Below are 19,715 nucleotides of genomic sequence, written 5' to 3' on the forward strand. Positions count from 1 at the left end.
TAACACCCTTACGAGCTCTTTTAGGCTTTTTCGATACCTTAGAACTCATCTGGCTAACGACTGCTCAAAGGCACGTGTTTAAGCAGTGCTGGCTAGAATGCAGTTCCGGGGGAGGAGCTTGGCTGCTTGGGGCGCACACTGCCTTTTATCGCGCGCTGCTATTTTCACACGCTGCCTTTTTTCCTAACAGTGAAAACACCTTCTGTTAGCGAAAACAGGTAACTAATGTAGGTCTTTTGTAACAGCAAGGTTTCGTAAAGCGAACATTGGAAAAGCAGGGGACACCTGTATTAGCCTTTGCCATCCTGGGAAAAAAATGCTGGCTGTCCACTTTGACTATGTCTATTGAGCGGCCTATCAGTCTTCTCTGTTCAAAAGAGAAAAGCACTAGCTTACTCAATCTTTCCTCGTAAGGCATGTTCTCTAAACCAGGCAGTTTCCTGGTGAATCTCCTCTGGATATCCTCTAAAGCTTCCGCATCCTTCTTATAATGACTAGAACTGATCACAGAATTCCAAGTGTGATCGAACTGAAACATAACCACACAGCTCTGGAATTCAATCTCCTGTCACAACACGTACCTTCTTAACCACCCTATCAATGATTGGAAGCTTTGCTGGATCTATGAACCCTCTGTTCCTTTACACTGCTAAGAATCCTATCATTAACCTTGTACTCTGCCTCCAAGCTTGATTTCAGTGATTTTAATAGTTTGTCATGCTAGATACTTCCAAAGATTTGCCCCATTGAAGTGAAGATATTTCCCTTTATCTCAGTCCTAAACAGTCTAGTTCTTATTTTGAGTATCTCATCCCTGATTCTCTCCGTATCTAGGGGATACATTTTCTCTGCACCTTGCCTTTAAAGCCCAGTAATAACTTTGTATGTTTCAATGTGATCTCCACTCATTCCTCTGAACTTTACGGAATGGAAACTGGATCTACTTAATCTCTGTACATGCAATAAACCAGGTATCTCTGGAATTTAGTACTTTCTCTATGGCCAGTACATCTTTTCTTAGGCAAGGAGACCAATATAAATGCAACATAGTCTTACTAAGGCCAAATACACTTGCAGTAAGATTTCTTTACTACTGTATTCATATCCTCTTGTAATAAAAACTGACATACCATTTGCCTTCCTAATTGCACCACTTAAAAGATTTTGTGTTTTCTGTTTATCGGCTTTATAATCCATATTCATAAATTATGTTATACTGTAAAAGCATAAAACTGTTTGATTAGAGTTTGCTGCTCTGTCAGTTTTTTAAAAAAATCCTATTTAATTTTAATTTGGGAAAAAAAGTCTTTTCAGGCTTCACGATGTAGCTCCAGCCCAGTTCTTAACAGATGCAGTCACAGAAGCATAGATAACTACCGAATGACATTCTCCAAACACTCTGGTGATGGGATGAAATGTGAATAGATTCACACTGTGTAGATTGCCGTGCTTTTCTAACATTGAGAAGAAGGGACGTTTTATGGTAGCAGTGTAACAGAATGTTTTGGACTTCTCAGTATTTTGGTTAGTAACCTGCTGAATGTAAGGATATCACAGGGAAGGAAGCCTGAAATCTGAAACCTGAGTGTACTGGGGAAATAAATTTACTGCTTTTTTTTAATCATAATTTAATCATGTTGAAAGATTGTAAAGTAAAATTTGCAACAATTCAAAAATATGTAAAATGGATTTGGGTGAACTCAATATGCAATTAGATGCAGAAAATAGACAAAAGAACATAAAATACCATAAAATGTTAAAGAAATATAGACTTTAAACCCTAACATCTTTAAGATACAAAGGAGAGAAATTCCATGTGTATAATAATCAGTTTTCAGTAAAAGAACGATGATTAATCAAAATTAGTACCACACTTTTTTTTAGAAAATATGCTTGGACACCAAATCATCCTTAAAATGACTCACATTTTAGGCACAATTTGTTACTTATCTTCCATGCAACTAACTCTGTACATTCAACAGGAAAGAAAATTGTTGGAAAGAAAATTGTTGGAAACTCTTTCTCAAAGCCAATGGCATGAAAATTCATTTTGGACTATATATTTCAGGATATCCTTGTTTGGCTGTGCAGCTGCTCTTTGGTTTAACTTCCTGCACAATTTGGGCATAAGCAATAGTTAGTAAACCATTGTTAATTTGTATTTGACAGTGGGATTACTGATAATTGTAATGCTCAATGCTATCATCGACTTATGACATCAGGGATAAATAATTCTATTCTTTAATTAAACTGGCAAAGTATTCTAGTGGCTTCTCTGCAAGACCAGTGGAGGGCTCTGAGTAGCAGTGTTATGGTGCCAGCATTTTGCATACATGTGGACACTCTGTCGGCCATATGCAGAGGTTGCTACACGAAGGATGGTACAACCCCAAAATATTGTTTGGGAGCTAGACAACCTGCTCCTGGCTTGTCAGAAATTTAAATCAAAAGTAGATTAACGTTTTTTTTCTAATTACCACATGATAACGAGCTCTCATTTGTTCCTCAAGCCTTCAGCAAATATTTATGTGTGTGTCACAGGGATCCCAGTTTACAAATGATATAGTTGTCATGACAAACAATTGAATATTCCACCCTATTGTCATAAACCACTTCAAAACTGATCATATTCAGAATGCCTGCTCAAGTGGAACAAAATTCAACACTATAGTTAAGCATCTGATTCTAAAATTTGCAAGTCAGGCCAATTTCAAATTGCATTCCCCATCTTAAAAAAAGAGAATGAATGAAAATAAAATGTAATGTGTAGACATAATCCTAGTCTTCAGAACGAATTGTTCTACTTTTTATAGAGGCCAGCAGGGGATATAGTATCCACAATCATCTCTTAAACCCCGGGGTTGCATTTTTCTTGGTATTACACTTCTTTGATGACGTTAATCATATTATAGTGGTATAACCTTTTACATACTGAGGTTTGTAAAAGTAGCTGACCTAACTGTGAAACAATGTTGAGTTTGATGAGGCTAGGTTATAGGTTATACCACTATAATATGATTAACGTCATCAAAAAAGTGTAATACCGAGAAAAATGCAACTCCAGGGAATGTTAGAGTACATCTCAATTTTATATTAAGTATTGTACAATTTTAAAAAAAGCACTGCATTGCTGTCCAAAAATATTGTCTGACTTGTTCTAGAAATCCTGAGGGAAACTTATGATGAATGTTTTAATTAATCCTTCAGTAAGATATGAAGAAACCTGCCCAAATAGTCACAAGAGAAATTAATTTAAATCGAAGAATTTTTCGACTACTATTAACATTATTTTGTAAAGACAACATTGTGGAAGATGGTTAGTGATCTGAATTTTTATTCTGTGAGTACAGAGAAGATTTACATTTCAAAAATTATAACATTAGACCAAGTGAACACTAATCCAATTTCATGCTGGAAACAAATAATATCAAACTTTCATTTACACTCTGAAAGTGTAATTCGCTTCAACTTAGGGTCAGTGTAGGACATAATTTTACATAGTTAAACAAAATAGAGTTCAGGTGGTATGTAATTCAGACTGCACAGAAATCCATACCAACTGGTTTATTCCTTCTCAGTCTTTCTCCTTCCAGAACCCTTGGAACTACTAGACATGAACTCCAATTGATCTGCAACTTCATTGTGCAAATTGAATGCTGCATTGTGTCCATCTTATGTCAATTCAATTTTAAAGACCTCTACTGTCTTTCCATACATCCTGATTTAATTCTTATCCTTGTTTACAGATTTCACTGTACTTGTCTTTAATCCACCTTTGTAATCCTATGATTACACTACAGATTTTACACTCCATGTGTAAAAAAAAAGTAAGAACACTTTTTTTGCTCTTGCGTGACTGCTGTTAATTTTCCAAATCTCCTTTTCTAGAAATATTTTCTGAAGTTTTTCCATTATCTACACCTTTTTCACCTCAGAATTGGATCATGCAATTATATAATTTTAATGTAGACTCTTTGCTCTTTGCATCAAATTCATTAAAACATTCAAGATATGGTAGGCTTAAATTTTGGTTTGGATTTTTAATCATCTTGCATCAAAGTACAATATTCTTAATGTTAATTTACAGGAATGCCCTTTCCATTTCTGAGGCTTTCCATTCAGTGCTCCTAAGAATGCTAAACTGAATCTTTGTCTTGATCATCACCAAATAACCTATCAGCTCCTTATATCACTAGCCTGGTGTATTGTGGTTGATCAACTCATTGCTATTAATTGCTTTCTTCATCATTTTAGTGGACTGATATCATTTGCTGGCACACACTAGATTGGATTTTACTTCCTTCAATTTAATATTGCAGCGCAGATAGATATTTAAGCCTAAGTGATGCCACACTGGGTGATTTAGCTCTGTAATAATAAAATAGCTGTCACAAAGTAAATGGAACCATGCAGCTTTGTGTTCATTATTGTTCTAAATGGCAATCCAAGGCACTAATAAGTTTCAAGAAGCTAATGAATTATTAAGGCTGTTTTGGACTTCAAAAAATATATTTTGCAAGGTTAGAATAAATGTTGTCTTCAGCTTATGTACACGTGTCGGGAACGTGACAATATGAAATGTCATAGAGAAGGCTTAACCTGGCTGCACTGGAAAGAACACGGCAAATTAATTGCAAAATCTTCACGTTTATCCTTAAAGGAGGACGAGCTGCATGGCTCAAAGCAGGATAAACAAAGAGCAGGGGGTAAGTGGGCAGGAGATATTCCTCTGTGGGAAGAGGTTGCACAGGAGTTTTGTGAGTTGCAAGATATTCCAAAGCGTAAAGAAAAAAATACATCTTTTCTTGACGATTAATATGCCCATTATGAGTCCTTTTTCCATGCACACCTTTCCAGCACATTTGTTTTCAGAATGTATTATATATATTTTATCATACTTGGTTCTAAAACAGTCTGCATGAAGCAGGGTCACTGGCTTGGAAGAGAATGGCTCTGCTTGTGACTTTGGTTTTTGATTAGGAAGAAGCCTGACAGGACGTAAGATATAAATTTAGGTTTTTTGAAGTGAGGCCTGAAATAACAGCTTTGAACAAAGTAGTGATATCACTAAAGTAGAGAAAATACTTTGCCCAGATAGCAGGACTGCAAGTTAAAGTGGGAAACTAGATAGTAAGCAAGCAGCAATGCTGACATTTACTGATGTGCTTTCCACCATCGTCCCTTTCATGGGATATATTAAACCGAGTATATCCACATGAAACTGGGCATCCACGAGTTGCTGTGGGGTATCCTTCTTTACTGAAATACTTGATGACCTGCAGCTTGGTCATCTCTGAGGCTGAAGTACGCAGGTGTTCCAACGAGTGGACAGTCGCAAGGCTACGGGACTGGTCGACATCCCAGGGTGGGTACTCAGGTTGTGCGTGGCACAACTGGCAGAGTGTTTAATCTTTCCCTCTTCCAGTGTAGAGTGTCCCCCTACTTCAAACATCCACCATTGTCCCTATACCTAAACGACTGAATGACTGAATGACTGGCACCCTGTCACACTCACCTCAATAATAAGCAAATGCGTTGTGTGGCTGGTCAAGGACTACATCTGCAGCTTGCTACCACCCACACTGGGTCCCCTGCAATTCATCTACCGACACAACTGATCGACAGATGATGCAATAGCCATTGTTCAACACACCGTCCTTACAGATCTGGAGAAGAGGGATGCTTATGTGAGAATGCTGTTCTTGGACTACAGTTCAGCATTCAACACCATAATTCCCTCAAGGCTTGAAAGAAGCTCAGGGACGTAGTCCTTCACCCTGCCTTACGTAGCTGGATCCTGGACTTCCTGTCAGATTGCTGGCAAGTGGTATGAGTGGGCTCCCTCACCTCTGCCCCTCTGACCCTCAACACATGTGCCCCTCAGGGCTGTGTACTAAGCCCCCTCCTTTACTCTCTGTATACCCATGACTGTGTCACCACTCACTGCTCCAATCTGCTAATTAAATTTGCTGATGACACTACACTGATTGGTCTACTCTCAAATAATAATGAGGCAGCCTATAGAAAGGAAGTCATCACCCTGACACAGTGGTGTCAAGACAACTTCTCCCTCAATGTTGCAAAAACCAAGGAGCTGTTTGTGGACTACAGGAGGAATGGAGACAGGCTAGCCCCTATTGGTATCAATGAATCTGCTGTTGAGAGAGTGAACAGCTTTAAGTTCCTCGGCATAAACATCACAGAGGATCTCATGTGGTCTGTACACACTGGCTGTGTGGTAAAGAAGGCACAACAGCACCTCTTTCACCTCAGATGGTTGAAGAAGTTTGTTATGGTCCCCAGATCCTAAGAACTTTCTGTACGGGAACAATTGAGAGCATCCTGACTGGCTGCATCACAGTCTGATTTGGGATCTGTACTTCTCTCAATCACAGGACTCTGCATAGAGTGGTGCGGACAGCCCAGCACATCTGTAGATGTGAACTTCCCACTATTCAGGACATTTACAAAGACAGGTGTATGAAAAGGGTGGAAAGGATCACTGGGGACCTGAGTCACCTCAATCACAAACTGTTCCAGTTGCAACCATCCCGGAAACAACACTGCAGTATAAAAGCCAGGACCAACAGGCTCTGCGACAGCTTCTTCCACCAGGTCACCAGACTGCTTAACTCATGCTGACACGGCTGCATTTCTATGTTATATTGACTTTCCTGTTGTACATACTATTTATTATAAATTACTATAAATTGCACATTGCACATTTAGATGGAGACGTAACGTAAAGATTTTTACTATGTATATGAAGGATATAAGTAATAAAGTCAATTCAATTCACTTAGCAGCCATATAATCAAAAGGAAAACATCAGTGGATTCTGGAAATATGAAATAATAATTGCTGGAAACTCTGAATGGGTCAAGCAGCATACGTGGAGAGAGAAACAAGGTCACCGCTATTCCATCAATTCTCTGAGGTTCAGGTTCTTGCTACAGGAAACATTATCTTTTTTTCTTTCTCTGCAGTTTGCTGTGCTGACTATTTCCAGCATTTTCTGTATTTATTTTAGTCAGGTAACCAATCATCATTTTAAACTTCTACTCTGCCTCCAGTTCATCATGGCTGCTCTGCTCTGTGTAAAACCTATATCATACAATCCAGCAATTTGTCAAAGCTTCTTTAAAAGCAAACATCAATCTCCGCCACCTGTATAAATAAAAGAAGCAGCCACATGATATGGTACCACTTCATCATTTCCCACTAAATCTCCCTGACTCTTGAGCAAATATCACTATCCTTTCACTATCACTGGGTTAAAATCCTGGAAACTCGACAACTTCCCCTCCCCTCCACCACCATCACACCTTTACAGTAAGGACATTGATGGTTCAAGGAAGTCCTCAAGGATAACTGGGGTTAGGTGATGATAAATAAGAACCTTGGGACTTGGATTTGAATTGGTTTATTATTCTCACATGTACTTAGGTTTAGTGAAAACCTTTTGTCTGCATGTAATCCAGGCAGATCATGTGATGCATGAGTACACTGCGGTACCAAAAAGAGAAACAGAATGTAGAATCGAGTAACACACACAAAATATGCTGGAGGAACTTTTCCCATTGAGACTCTTCTGCAGGTCCTGCTGAATGGTCTTGGCTCGAAACGACAACTGTACTTTTCTCCATAGATGCTGCCTGGCCTGCTGACTTCCTCCAGCATTTTGTGTGTGTTGCTTGGATTTCCAGCATCTGCAGATTTTCTCTTGTTTATGTAGAATAGAGTGTCGCAGTTACAGAGAAGGTGCAGTGCAGGTAGACAAATAAAGTGCATGGGCCACAGTGAGGTAGGCTGGAAGATCAAGAGCTCATATTGTAGTGCATGAGAAGTCCATTCAAGATTCTGATAACAGTAGGATAGGACAGCGGTGCCCAACCACCGGGCCGCGGACCGGTACCGGGTCGCAAAGCATGCGCTACCGGGCCGTGGCGAAACGATATGATTTGGTGATATGAGTCCGCTGCACCTTTCCTCATTCCCAGTCACGCCCTCTGTTGAGCCATTACGCACGCGAGGTCATTACCTGCGCGTCATCCATGTCAGCACGGGAAGGAGATCAACTCCTCGAGCTTGCAAGTGACGGTGGGCTGAGAAGTATGTTTGACATAACATCTCTGCCGGCATTCTGGATCAAAGTCAAGGCTGAATATCCTGAGATAGCCACAAAAGCACTGAAAACGTTGCTTCTACTTCCAACATACCTCTGCAATGAATGCAACAAAAACTAAATTGCAGAATAGACTGGACATAAGGAACCTCCTTCGAGTATCGCTGTCTCCCATCACCCCTCGATAGGACCGTGTTGTTGCAGGGAAACAAGTATTCAGCCCAGGGTTCCCACTGATTCAGTGATATTGGTGCGTTGCAATGATTTTATATGTTCATATGAGGAAAATATGCGCTGTATGTTTAATATCCAAACGTTACTTAAAATGTTATGATGCTATTATAAGTGACTTATATAACCATATAACAATTACAGCATGGAAATAGGCCATCTCTGCCCTTCTAGTCTGTGCCAAAAGCTACTCTCACCTAGTCTCACCGACCTGCACTCAGCCCATACCCCTCCATTCCTTTCCTGTCCATATATCTATCCGATTTAACTTTAAATGATAATATCGAACCTGCCTCTACCACTTCTACTGGAAGTTCTTTCAACACTTACTTCAAGCTCCCCGTCCTCCCCTGATGATTGACTTATCACTATATTCATGCGAGGAAAATAAGCGCTGTGTGTTTAATATTAAATTTGTTAGATAAACCCTTTTAGAAACAAAAATTGAGTGTATTAGCCACTTATTACCAATATTCCGGTCGTGATTAACACGCCCCCACCCCCAAACAGAATTGCCAAAAACGGTTTGCAGGGAATATCGGCAGGTACACGCATGCGCAGTCACGCATGCGCACTGGTGCCCACGCAAGGCTTCATGGTCACTGTAGTCTTTCTCGGGGCAAACACTACTCTTGTCCATTGGCAAACCTACCCCCCCCCCACCCCCGGTTGGCTGGTCCACAAGAATATTGTTAATCTTAAACCGGTCCGCAGCACAAAAAAGTTGAGGACCCCTGGGATAGGAGATGTCCTTGAGTTTGGTGGTATATTCTCTTAAGATAGGATGGTTTCTTTGGTGCATCTATAAAAACTAGTGAGGATTACCGAATATATACAGAATTTCTTTGGCCTTCTGTGTCATGGTCCGGATCGAGGTCCCTTTAAATTTAGCTTGTTTATGTTACGATCCGGACCGTTGATTCCCTGTTTTCCGGTGCCCCTCGACTTTGGTGATTAGAGGCAATTAACACTCGGCTGAACCGGTAGTTTATAGTCTCCGGCTTTCAGCCGTTCGGTGCAGGAGCGTCTGCAAGGTCATCTAAGGTATGGTATGCCGATGTCTTCTGGCCGGATCAAGCCTAGTCTCTGCTGAAGCAAGTGCCGGTAATTCACCCTTCCTCACCGGAGCAACCCTGTCCAGTTACCTCGCCAAAGTGAGCCCGCAAAGTTCCCTCACCGAGGTGGGTCCGTCAGTTAACCCGTCGGAAGGAATCAAGAACCGCTGTCTACTGTTCCTGGGCCAAGTCGAGAGCTCGCCACTACCCGGAGGCTCCAAGTCAAGTCCTGGCTCCGGTGGCATTCAAGCACCAAGTAAAGTCCTGGCCCTGGCGGCTTTTCCCAGTTCTGAGTCAAGTCCTGGCCCTGGCGGTCTGTGATTCCTGTCCTACCCCCCTGTCTGAATCCCTTCTCTGCCCCTCTCGCCTCTAGCCCTCATCTGCAGCCCTTGCCTGCCCTTCGGTCTAGTTCTATCGCCGGAGCTAGATAGGTATTGTCTGGTGCGCTTTCGTGTAGGTCTTGTCCTGTCCTTGCCTCTGTGGGGTAAGTCACGCCGTCTTCCCGTTGCCCCGCGGAGAGTTATGTCTTGTCTTGTCTTGTCTTCGCCTCTGTGGGGTAAGTCAGGCCGTCTTGTTGTTGCCCCGCGGGGGGTCATGAGTCCCGGCCCTATGTCCTGTACCCAAGGAGGGGTCCTGACTCTGTGTTCTGTGTATGTGTCCATGGTTCCATGTACCTGCTCTCCCGGGACCGAGACTCTGTTTTCCATGTTCCTCCTCTCCCTAGCCCATGTCATGTCCATGCCTGGTTCTGGGATCCGAGCCCGAGGCAAGACTCAGGTACTGGGTCCTTGCCCAGTCTCGGGCTCAGAGTCCATACCCTAGCCTCTTCATGTCTCCTCTAGTTCTGGGAGCCGATTCCGAGTCCTAGCCCAGACCCTTGGTCCCAGCCTAGTCGTAGTCCTCAGTCCTTGTCCAGTTCGCTATTTCCTGCTCCTGCCTAGCTCTCCTGATATCGAACAATAAACTAAATTTAATTAACCTCACAAGATGTGTCTTGCATTTGGGTCCACCCTTGCTCTCTATGCCCCAGCCAATGTGACATTCTGAGGATGTAGAGTCAGTGCTGTGTTTTTATGACCACATATGGATGGAGCATGACAGATTGTTGGGGATATTTCCACCTAGGAGCATGAAGCTCTCAACTATCTCCACCTTCATTTTGCTGCCACTGAGACTGTAGTCTTGACAACATGCTACTGGGCTATCTATCTCCTTGCTGCAATGTACATGTCTCGCAAATAAATTTATAATTATGAAACTTTTGAGTATGGAAGTAGGGAGTAGTAAGATGTATTGGGGACATAATAAGGCAGATGAATGTTGAAATTGAAAAGAATGGCTGGAAAGGTCAGTTCAGCTTGAATTGTACAAAGAAATCCATGAAGTGCTCAAATAAGAATGCCCAACATGCACAAAATGCTGGAGGAACAAACGGCAGGTCTTGGTTGAAACCAGGCGGGTGGGTGGGAAAGGTTGATAAAGTAAGAAGCTGGGAGGTGATAGGTGGAAGAGGACCAAACAAGAAGGAATCTGATAGGACAGGACAGTGCACTATGGAAGGCAGGGATGGAGGAGGTTATGTTCAGGTAAGCAGGAGAGAAGGGAAGGAGGGGAAAGGAGGATATTGCCAGGAGGTAGAGAAATTGACACTTATGACTCCAAGTTAGAGACCACCCGAACGGAATATGAGGTGTTGCTCTTCCAATCTCAGTGTAGCTGTAGAGGAGGCATTCGACCAACATGTAGGAATGGGAATAGGGAGTCAAATTCAAATGGACGTTCTCTGGAAAATTCCAGCTTTATGTGGTGGAAAGAGCAAAGATGCTAGATAAAGCGGTCCCCCAATCTACATTGAGTCTCATGGACACAGAGGAAGCCGCTCTGGGAGCATCGGATACAATAGGTGACAATAACAGACTCACAGGTGAAGAGTCACCCCACCTGGAAGGACTATTCCTGTCCTAAATGGTGGCGAGGAAACAGATGTAGCATTTGTCATGTTTGCAGGGATACGTGCCAAAAGAAAGATCATGGAGGCTTCCCTTCCTCCACCATCCTCTCAGGATGAGACTTTTCATTCCAGGACGAGGGAGATGTCCTCCTTTTTTAAAGAAAGGGGCTTCCCTTCCTCCACCATCAACTCGGCTCTCAAACGCATCTCCCCATTTCATGCACATCTGCTCTCACTCCATCCTCCCGCCACCCCGCTAGGAATAGGGCTCCCCTAGTCCTCACCTACCACCCCACCAGCCTCCGGGTCCAACATATTATTCTCCGTAACTTCGGCCACCTCCAATGGGATCCCACCACTAAGCACATCTTTCCCTCCCCCCCCTCTGCTTTCCGCAGGGATCGCTCCCTACACGACTCCCTTGTCCATTCGTCCCCCCCATCCTTCCCTACTGATCTCCCTCCTGGCACTTATCCGTGTAAGCGGAACAAGTGCTACACATGTCCTTACACTTCCTCCCTTACCACCGTTCAGGGCCCCAGACAGTCCTTCCAGGTGAGGCGACACTTCACCTGTGAGTCGGCTGGGGTGATATACTGCGTCCGGTGCTCCCGATGTGGCCTTCTATATATTGGTGAGACCCGACGCAGACTGGGAGACCGTTTTGGTGAACACCTATGCTCTGTCTGCCAGAGAAAGCAGGATCTCCCAGTGGCCACACATTTTAATTCTACATCCCATTCCCATTCTGACATGTCTATCCACGGCCTCCTCTACTGTAAGGATGAAGCCACACTCAGGTTGGAGGAACAACACCTTACATTCCGTCTGGGTAGCCTCCAATCTGATGGCATGAACATTGACTTCTCTAACTTCCGCTAATGCCCCACCTCCCCCTCGTACCCCATCCGTTATTTATTTATATACACACATTCTTTTTCTCTCTCTCCTTTTTCTCCCTCTGTCCCTCTGACTATACCCCTTGCCCATCCTCTGTTCCCCCCCCCCCCGTCATTCTCCCCGGACCTCCTGTCCCATGATCCTCTCATATCCCCTTTGCCAATCACCTGTCCAGCTCTTGGCTCCATCCCTCCCCCTCCTGTCTTCTCCTATCATTTTGGATCTCTCCCTCCCCCTCCCACTTTCAAATCTCTCACTAACTCTTCCTTCAGTTACTCCTGATGAAGAGTCTTGGCCTGAAATGTCAACTGTACCTCTTCCTAGAGATGCTGCCTGGCCTGCTGCATTCACCAGCAACCTTGATGGGGAGTGACAAGTGGAAAAGGGAATCATATAGAGAGTGATCCCTATGGAATGCAGAGAGTGGTTGGGGAGGGAAAGGTAAGTTTAGTGGTAGTATCCTACTGTAGATGGCAAAAGCTACAGAGAAAGTACTCGATATGAAGGCTCATGGATTGATAAGTAAAGACAAGGGCAATTTTATCTCTATTATGGAGTTGGAAAGATTGGGTGAGAGCAGATATGTGGGAAATAGAGGAGATGCCTCAAAAGTGGTTGAGGGGAAACTCTGTTCTTCGAAAAAGGAGGACATCTCTGAGATTCGAAAATGGAAAGTTTCATCCTGGGAACAGATGTGGCAGAGACAGAAGAACTGAGAAAAAGGAATTCAAAATTCAAGATTATCTAATGACATTTCATGTACACAAGTATAAGGAAAACAAAATACTATTAACTCTGGATCCAATATAGAACAAAAAACACAAAAAAAATAATAATAGTAAAATATACAATAAATATAAATACATAAGATAGCTTATATATATATATATAGATTTATTGTATGTCCATCAAGTGATACTGGGCTGTAAAGAAGGTGACTGACAGGGAATAATAAGGTAGATATGGAGTTAGTGGTTGGAGATGCAGATCAGTCTTATTGCTTAGGGTTAGTGTTAGGGTTACTGCCAGTTAGGCCAATGGCATTTAGGGAAGCAATGAGGGTTCTCCGTCTCTTTCTGTTCTTGGCCATCTTTTGGCCATGTTCAGGGCTTCCTTCATCATGCCAGTAGCCTCCTCTCAATTTTCACTTCTGTCAAACGTCCACGTCCCAGGTGGAGACTCAGGAATACTGTCACACACAGATGTAATGGATCCTTCATTGCTGTTTCTGTAACAGTTTTGTTTGACCAGTCGAGGTGGTTAGCCCTGAGCTGAACCCCCAATCTTGGAGAACCAGTGGACCACTCTTAGTATGGCTTCTGCCCTTTGAGCTGTTTGGCATGGGTGACCCCAGCAAAAGCTGAAGCATAAGGCCTTGACTCCAGCCAACACAGATCTCTGGGTCATTGAGGCACATAAGCCTACAACCCATGACAAAGTTGTGATTCTCTTAAAGGACTGCTTGGGGAAAGTAACTGTTTTTAGTCATAGTCATACTTTATTGATCCCGGGGGAAATTGGTTTTCGTTACAGTTGCACCATAAATAATAAATAGTAATAGAACCATAAATAGTTAAATAGTAATATGTAAATTATGCCAGTAAATTATGAAATAAGTCCAGGACCAGTCTATTGGCTCAGGATGTCTGACCCTCCATGGGAGGAGTTGTAAAGTTTGATGGCTTCCTATGACGCTCTGTGCTGCATCTCGGTGGAATGAATCTCTGGCTGAATGTACTCCTGTGCCCACCCAATACATTATGTAGTGGATGGGAGACATTGACCAAGATGGCATGCAACTTAGACAGCATCCTCTTTTCAGACACCACCGTCAGAGAGTGCAGTTCCATCCCCACAACATCACTGGCCTTACGAATGAGTTTGTTGATTCTGTTGGTGTCTGCTACCCTCAGCCTGCTGCCCCAGCACACAACAGCAAACATGATAGCACTGGCCACCACAGACGCGTAGAAAATCCTCAGCATCATCTGGCAGATGTTAAAGGACCTCAGTCTCCTCAGGAAATAGAGATGGCTCTGACCCTTCTTGTAGACAGCCTCAGTGTTCTTTGACCAGTCCTGTTTTGAGTCGGATAGTGCTGGCATTAATGCTTCTTAGCCTCCTCCCTGTGCAACTGGCTGTTGGACTTCCTAATGAACAGTCAGGATGCACAACTGCTCCTCCTTCCCCATCATCCTCAACACGGATGCCCCCCTGCACTGTGTGCTGAGCCCATTCTGTACACTGTGCTCCCACGTGACTGCACGGCCAAACACCCGAGTAATCACACTGTCAAGTTTGCTGATGACATGATAGTGGTGGGGCTCATCACCAAAAATGATGAGGTGGTCTACAGAAGAGCTTGAGGACTGGTGTCAGGAAAATAACCTCCACCTTAATGTCAACAAGATAATGGAGATGGTTAATAGCTTCAGGAAAACGCACACCACTCACAGCTCTCTTTACATCGACAGCAAAGAAGAGGAGACTGCAAGCAGTCTCAGACTCCTGGGAGGGCACATCACACACAACCTTTCATGGTCCCAGAACACATCCTACACAGTCAATAAAACTCACCAATGCCTCAACTTTCTGGGGAGGCTGAAGAGAGATGGACTTTGTGTCGTTCTACAGGTGTGCAATAGAGAGCATCCTGACAAGCTGCATCACTGCTTGGTACGGAAACTGCACAGTGGAGGACAGGGAGGCTGTCCAACAGGTAGTCAAAATGTATCACTGGCACCACCCTACCTTCCATCAAGGCCATATATACAGAATGGTGCTGAAAAAAAAACCAGTAATATCATGAAGGATCCCATACTCCCTGCTGATGGACTGTCTTAAATCTAGTGTTTTTCCCAGTGCAGGGTGGGAAGAGATATGGTCAAGCTAACTGTGAGAATCAGTGGGTTTGTCCTGATGCCAAGCTCAAAGTCTAAATCAAGGTAAGATTATCAAAGTATATAAATGACACCATATATCACCTTGAGATTCAGCTTCTTGCAGGCATTTACATGAAAATAAAGACATACAATAGAATTTGCTATTCAAGCTATTAAAGGGAACACTGGGGGGGGGGCTTCTTCACACAGAGAGTGGTGGGAGTATGGAATGAGCTGCCAGACGAGGTGGTAAATGTGGGTTCCTTTTTAACATTTAAGAATAAATTGGACAGATACATGGATGGGAGGTGTATGGAGGGATATGGTCCGTGTGCAGGACAATGGGACTAGGCAGAAAATGGTTTGGCACAGCCAAGAAGGGCCAAAAGGCCTGTTTCTGTGCTGTAGTTTTTCTATGGTTTCTATGATTTCTTTTCTAAATTGTGAAAAAACTATACATAAGCAAAGACTGACAAACAAACAATGTGCAAAAGAAGTTAAATTGTGCAAATATAAAAAAATAAGTAAGTAAATAATTAATACTGAGAACATGAGTTGTAGAGTCCTTGAAAGGGAGTCTATAGGTTGTGGAATCTGCTCACAGCTGAGCTGAGTGAAGTTATTCGTGCAGGTTCTGGAGCTGATGATTGTAAGATAATAACTGTTCCTAAGGTTGTCATTGCTGGGGGTGGTAGTGGGAATAAGCTCCCACTACCTGTAAGGTGCTCCAAATGGCGTGTGAGTCTAACAGCCTCTACAACCAAGTCCAACTCTTGGCCTTCATGTGTGCTTTGCTACTAGGCCCAGTGGAACTGTTTCTACTGACACAAGAAGGGGCAAAGACGGACCACTGGCACTTCAAAACCAGTTGCTTCGAGCAGGTGGGGTGTGTCAGCCTTGGACGGTAGCCCGCCTAGGTGAGGGAGAATTCTGGAAGCTTCTGCGATGACACTGGTGTCAAGCTGTATCAGCGCTTGCCCTTCCCTTGGACTAGGGCTGTGGAGGAGTGGGATCTCACTGCATGGGCAACAAACGGTTCTTCAAATCTTCCTGCCAAGGCTTGAGCCCTGGAGAAGACACAGTCCGCCAGAAGTGCAGACCCATGATCCCCTGAGATTGATGGCTGCCTACTACTAAACTGTTATTGAACATGGTGGTGTGAGACTTAGGGCTTCTGCACCTCCTGGGGCCCGTAAATGGATGCTATTTCTTGTGGCAGAGCTCCTTGTAAACGTGCTCCATTGTGGCGAGGAGTTTGCCTGAGATTGAGCTCTTCTTCTGATGATTTTGATCTTTTGGCCCAAAGCATCAACTGTTTATTCCCCTCCATGGATGCTGCTTGACCTGCTGAGTTCCTTCAACATTTTGTGCGTGTTGCTCATGACTTTCAGCATCTTCAGAACCTCTTGTGTTTAAAATAAGAGTGGCCAATGCGTTAGATGGGTCATGGAGAGGATGTGCTGCAGCAGGAAACAAGATTTTTGGCTTATTACTGCTCAGCAGTGTGATGCTGGACTGGTGTGTGAGCAGAGCTGAGAAAAGAATATGGTGGTGCAGTAGACATTGAAGGCTGTTTTGAAGTTGCAGCTGCCCTGCTGCATTTACATTCTCCCAATCAACATGCTGGCTGAAAGGAGTGTAATTACTGCTGGCAGCACATCTATTCAGTGTTAACGAGACCCAATCATGAAATGTGATTGGGCTACTTGCCAAATGCATTGAGTGGGTGAAACAGACGTCCTACCCTCCGCCCACCCCACACACACATCAAACACAAAAAATCCATCATGTTTTATTGGTAAATTTCAATTAAAATGTTACCAGCCACAGGTACCACTTCATTTATTCTTCGCTACTGTCAAAGACCGTGCCATTATTCATTGTTAATTTCATATAATTTTTGGTCATTTTATGTATCAGCTTGTCCAAAAATAATATTGAGCACATCCTAGAAAATGAGCCTAATGCTAAGTTAACTGTTGTTCATAACCTTATTTTCAATAATAATTAACATACTGACATGTTCAGTTAATATACATTGGAAACACTGTAAAATGCACAGACTATGCAATAAATCTTAATGTAGTTTGACCAGTGCTTAACCCTCTGTTAAAGTTGGCTACACAGGTACATTTGCCATTTATTAGCACAAGGGGGCCTTCTTAATCCACCATTATGGGGAAACCAGAAAATAAGCAAAACATAACAAAAATATAAACCATAACATATGCACTCTCCCATACAAGATCTACATGATGTTTATAGATTTTGATTCACAGACTACACAATTTGTTTGAGGGTTTATTAAACAATGAACATTTATTAGAATGGAATTTGCAGTAGAAGTGATAGTGTTCCACCATTATTATGCCCTCATAGCATTTCCTAATGCTTAGTTCAACACAAAAATGCAAAAGTTTCTTCTGATGATACCCTGCCTCACAAATGATATCAATGCAGAACAAGTTGACATGAGGAAAAGACCAGAGATGAGGTGTGGGGTCATGAACAACTTCATCTCGAGGCGGCGAGGAAGAAGCTTCGAGGCGAATGTTGGATGGATCAGCGATGGCTCCCAACAGCAGCCGGATCAGCACGTTTAACCTGCTGGTTTTAGACCCAGGCCGGCGATCACTCTTTACAGAAGGACTGAGTCTCTGTGGCTGCTCTCCTCGTATGCAGACAGAAAGACATTTCCCATATTCTGAGATTTATGTGATTATTGGGCTGTACTTTATATTGGTTTCCTTCAGTTTATCTGTGTTTTCTTTCTTGTAGATGATTGGTGGGTGGCTGATCTGTTAATTTTTTGTGAGTAATAAGAGGGGGTTGGGGGCTTGGTGCTACTATCACTATACTTCTCTATGAGTGAGGAGGGTCAGGGATTGTTATACGTAGGGGGTTGTTGATCGATATTGTTGCTTCAGGTAAGGAGGGGGGAGTTTTGGGGTCTGCAAGTTTTGTTTATTTTTTTTGTGCCAGTTGTTGGGGGGGGGGAGCTGATCTCTTTTCTTTCATCAACTCCCATGGTCTTTCTGTATTTAATGGCTCTCTGGAGTAGACAAATATCAGAGTTGTATTATACATGCCTACTTTGATACTAAAATGAACCTTTGAACCTTTGAGTTGAAGTGAACCTATTTGTTTTTCGACCATTGTATGGAAAAATATTGAAAATGCCATGCTTTGTTTAATGAGATGTAACTAAGATTTGGAAATTATACTGAACTGAAATTATTGAGGGTACTTTGCTGAAAAAAAAACTCAAATAAACTAATTTTAAATATATGAAGACTACTCTTTCAGAATATTTATTTTCAAAACTTTATGGGTTTTAAAATTTAAAAAAATATTTTAATTGCTTCTAAAGTTTTAGCTTTGATATTAAACTCATCTGTGTGTCCAAATCTTAACTTAAAACAAATTGCTAAAATGTTAGTAAAATAGACCCATTACTTCCTGGCTTGCTGAATATCAGAATCCCTCAGCCTTTGGCTATTTTGCCAACCTAAAGGAAGCTGTGTTGTTTGTTGGGTGTCACAAATCCTTTCTTGGAGGAATCTGGCAACAATTCATTTGAGAACAATAAACAAAATTTCACACAGAGCATACTTAATCATGCAGGCAAATTTCTTCACAGTTAATAGTGAGTACCATCCTTGCATTCCTCATCAAGTCAAGTCATTTTTATTGTCATTTCAACATAACTGCTGGTACAGTACACAGTAAAAACGAAACAATGATCTTCCAGGGCCATGGTGCGATATTAAACAACACAAAACTACACTAGACTACCTGAAACAACACAAAACTACACTAGACTATGTGAAACAACACAAAACTTCAGGCCTACACAGGATTACATAAAGTGCACAAAACAATGCAAGACAGTACAATAATCAATAAACAAGACAATAGGCACAACAAAGGACAAATTACAATATAATAATAAATGTAAATGTAAACAATGTAACCAATGTTTTAACAGGAATTGAGAAAGAAATGAGCAAAAATTGCAAAGAGTGGAGTGGTGTTCAGTTGTGTGTGTGTGTGTGTGTGTGTGTGTGTGTGTGTGTGTAGGTTGGTGTCAGACTAGACTCTGGGAATTGAGGAGTCTAATGGCTTGGGGGAAGAAACCGTTACGCAGTCTGGTCGTGAGAGCCCGAATGCATCGGTATCTTTTGCCAGATGGGAGGAGGGAGAAGGGTTTGTATGAGGGTTTGTATGAGTTTGTGTGAGGGATGCGTGGGTTCCCTCACAATGCTGTTAGCTTTGTGGGTGCAGCGTGTGGTGTAAGTGTCTGTTATGGCGGGAAGAGAGACCCCAATGATCCCTTCAGCTGACCTCACTATCTGCTGCAAGGTCTTGTGATCCGAGACGGTGCAATTTCCAAAATGTCCAGTGAGGGGGGCAGCAGGATCTTGATGTGCCTCATGACGAGCCTCTCAAAACACTTCATGATGATGGATGTGAGTGCAATGGGACGGTAGTCGTTGAGGCAGGGCTCTGAAGACTTCTTCGGCATGGTAACGATGGTGGTGGCCTTGAAGCACGTTGGAATGACGGCGCTG

This window comes from Mobula birostris, chromosome 3 (assembly GCF_030028105.1).
Source record: "Mobula birostris isolate sMobBir1 chromosome 3, sMobBir1.hap1, whole genome shotgun sequence".
In the NCBI taxonomy this organism is placed as follows: domain Eukaryota; kingdom Metazoa; phylum Chordata; class Chondrichthyes; order Myliobatiformes; family Myliobatidae; genus Mobula; species Mobula birostris.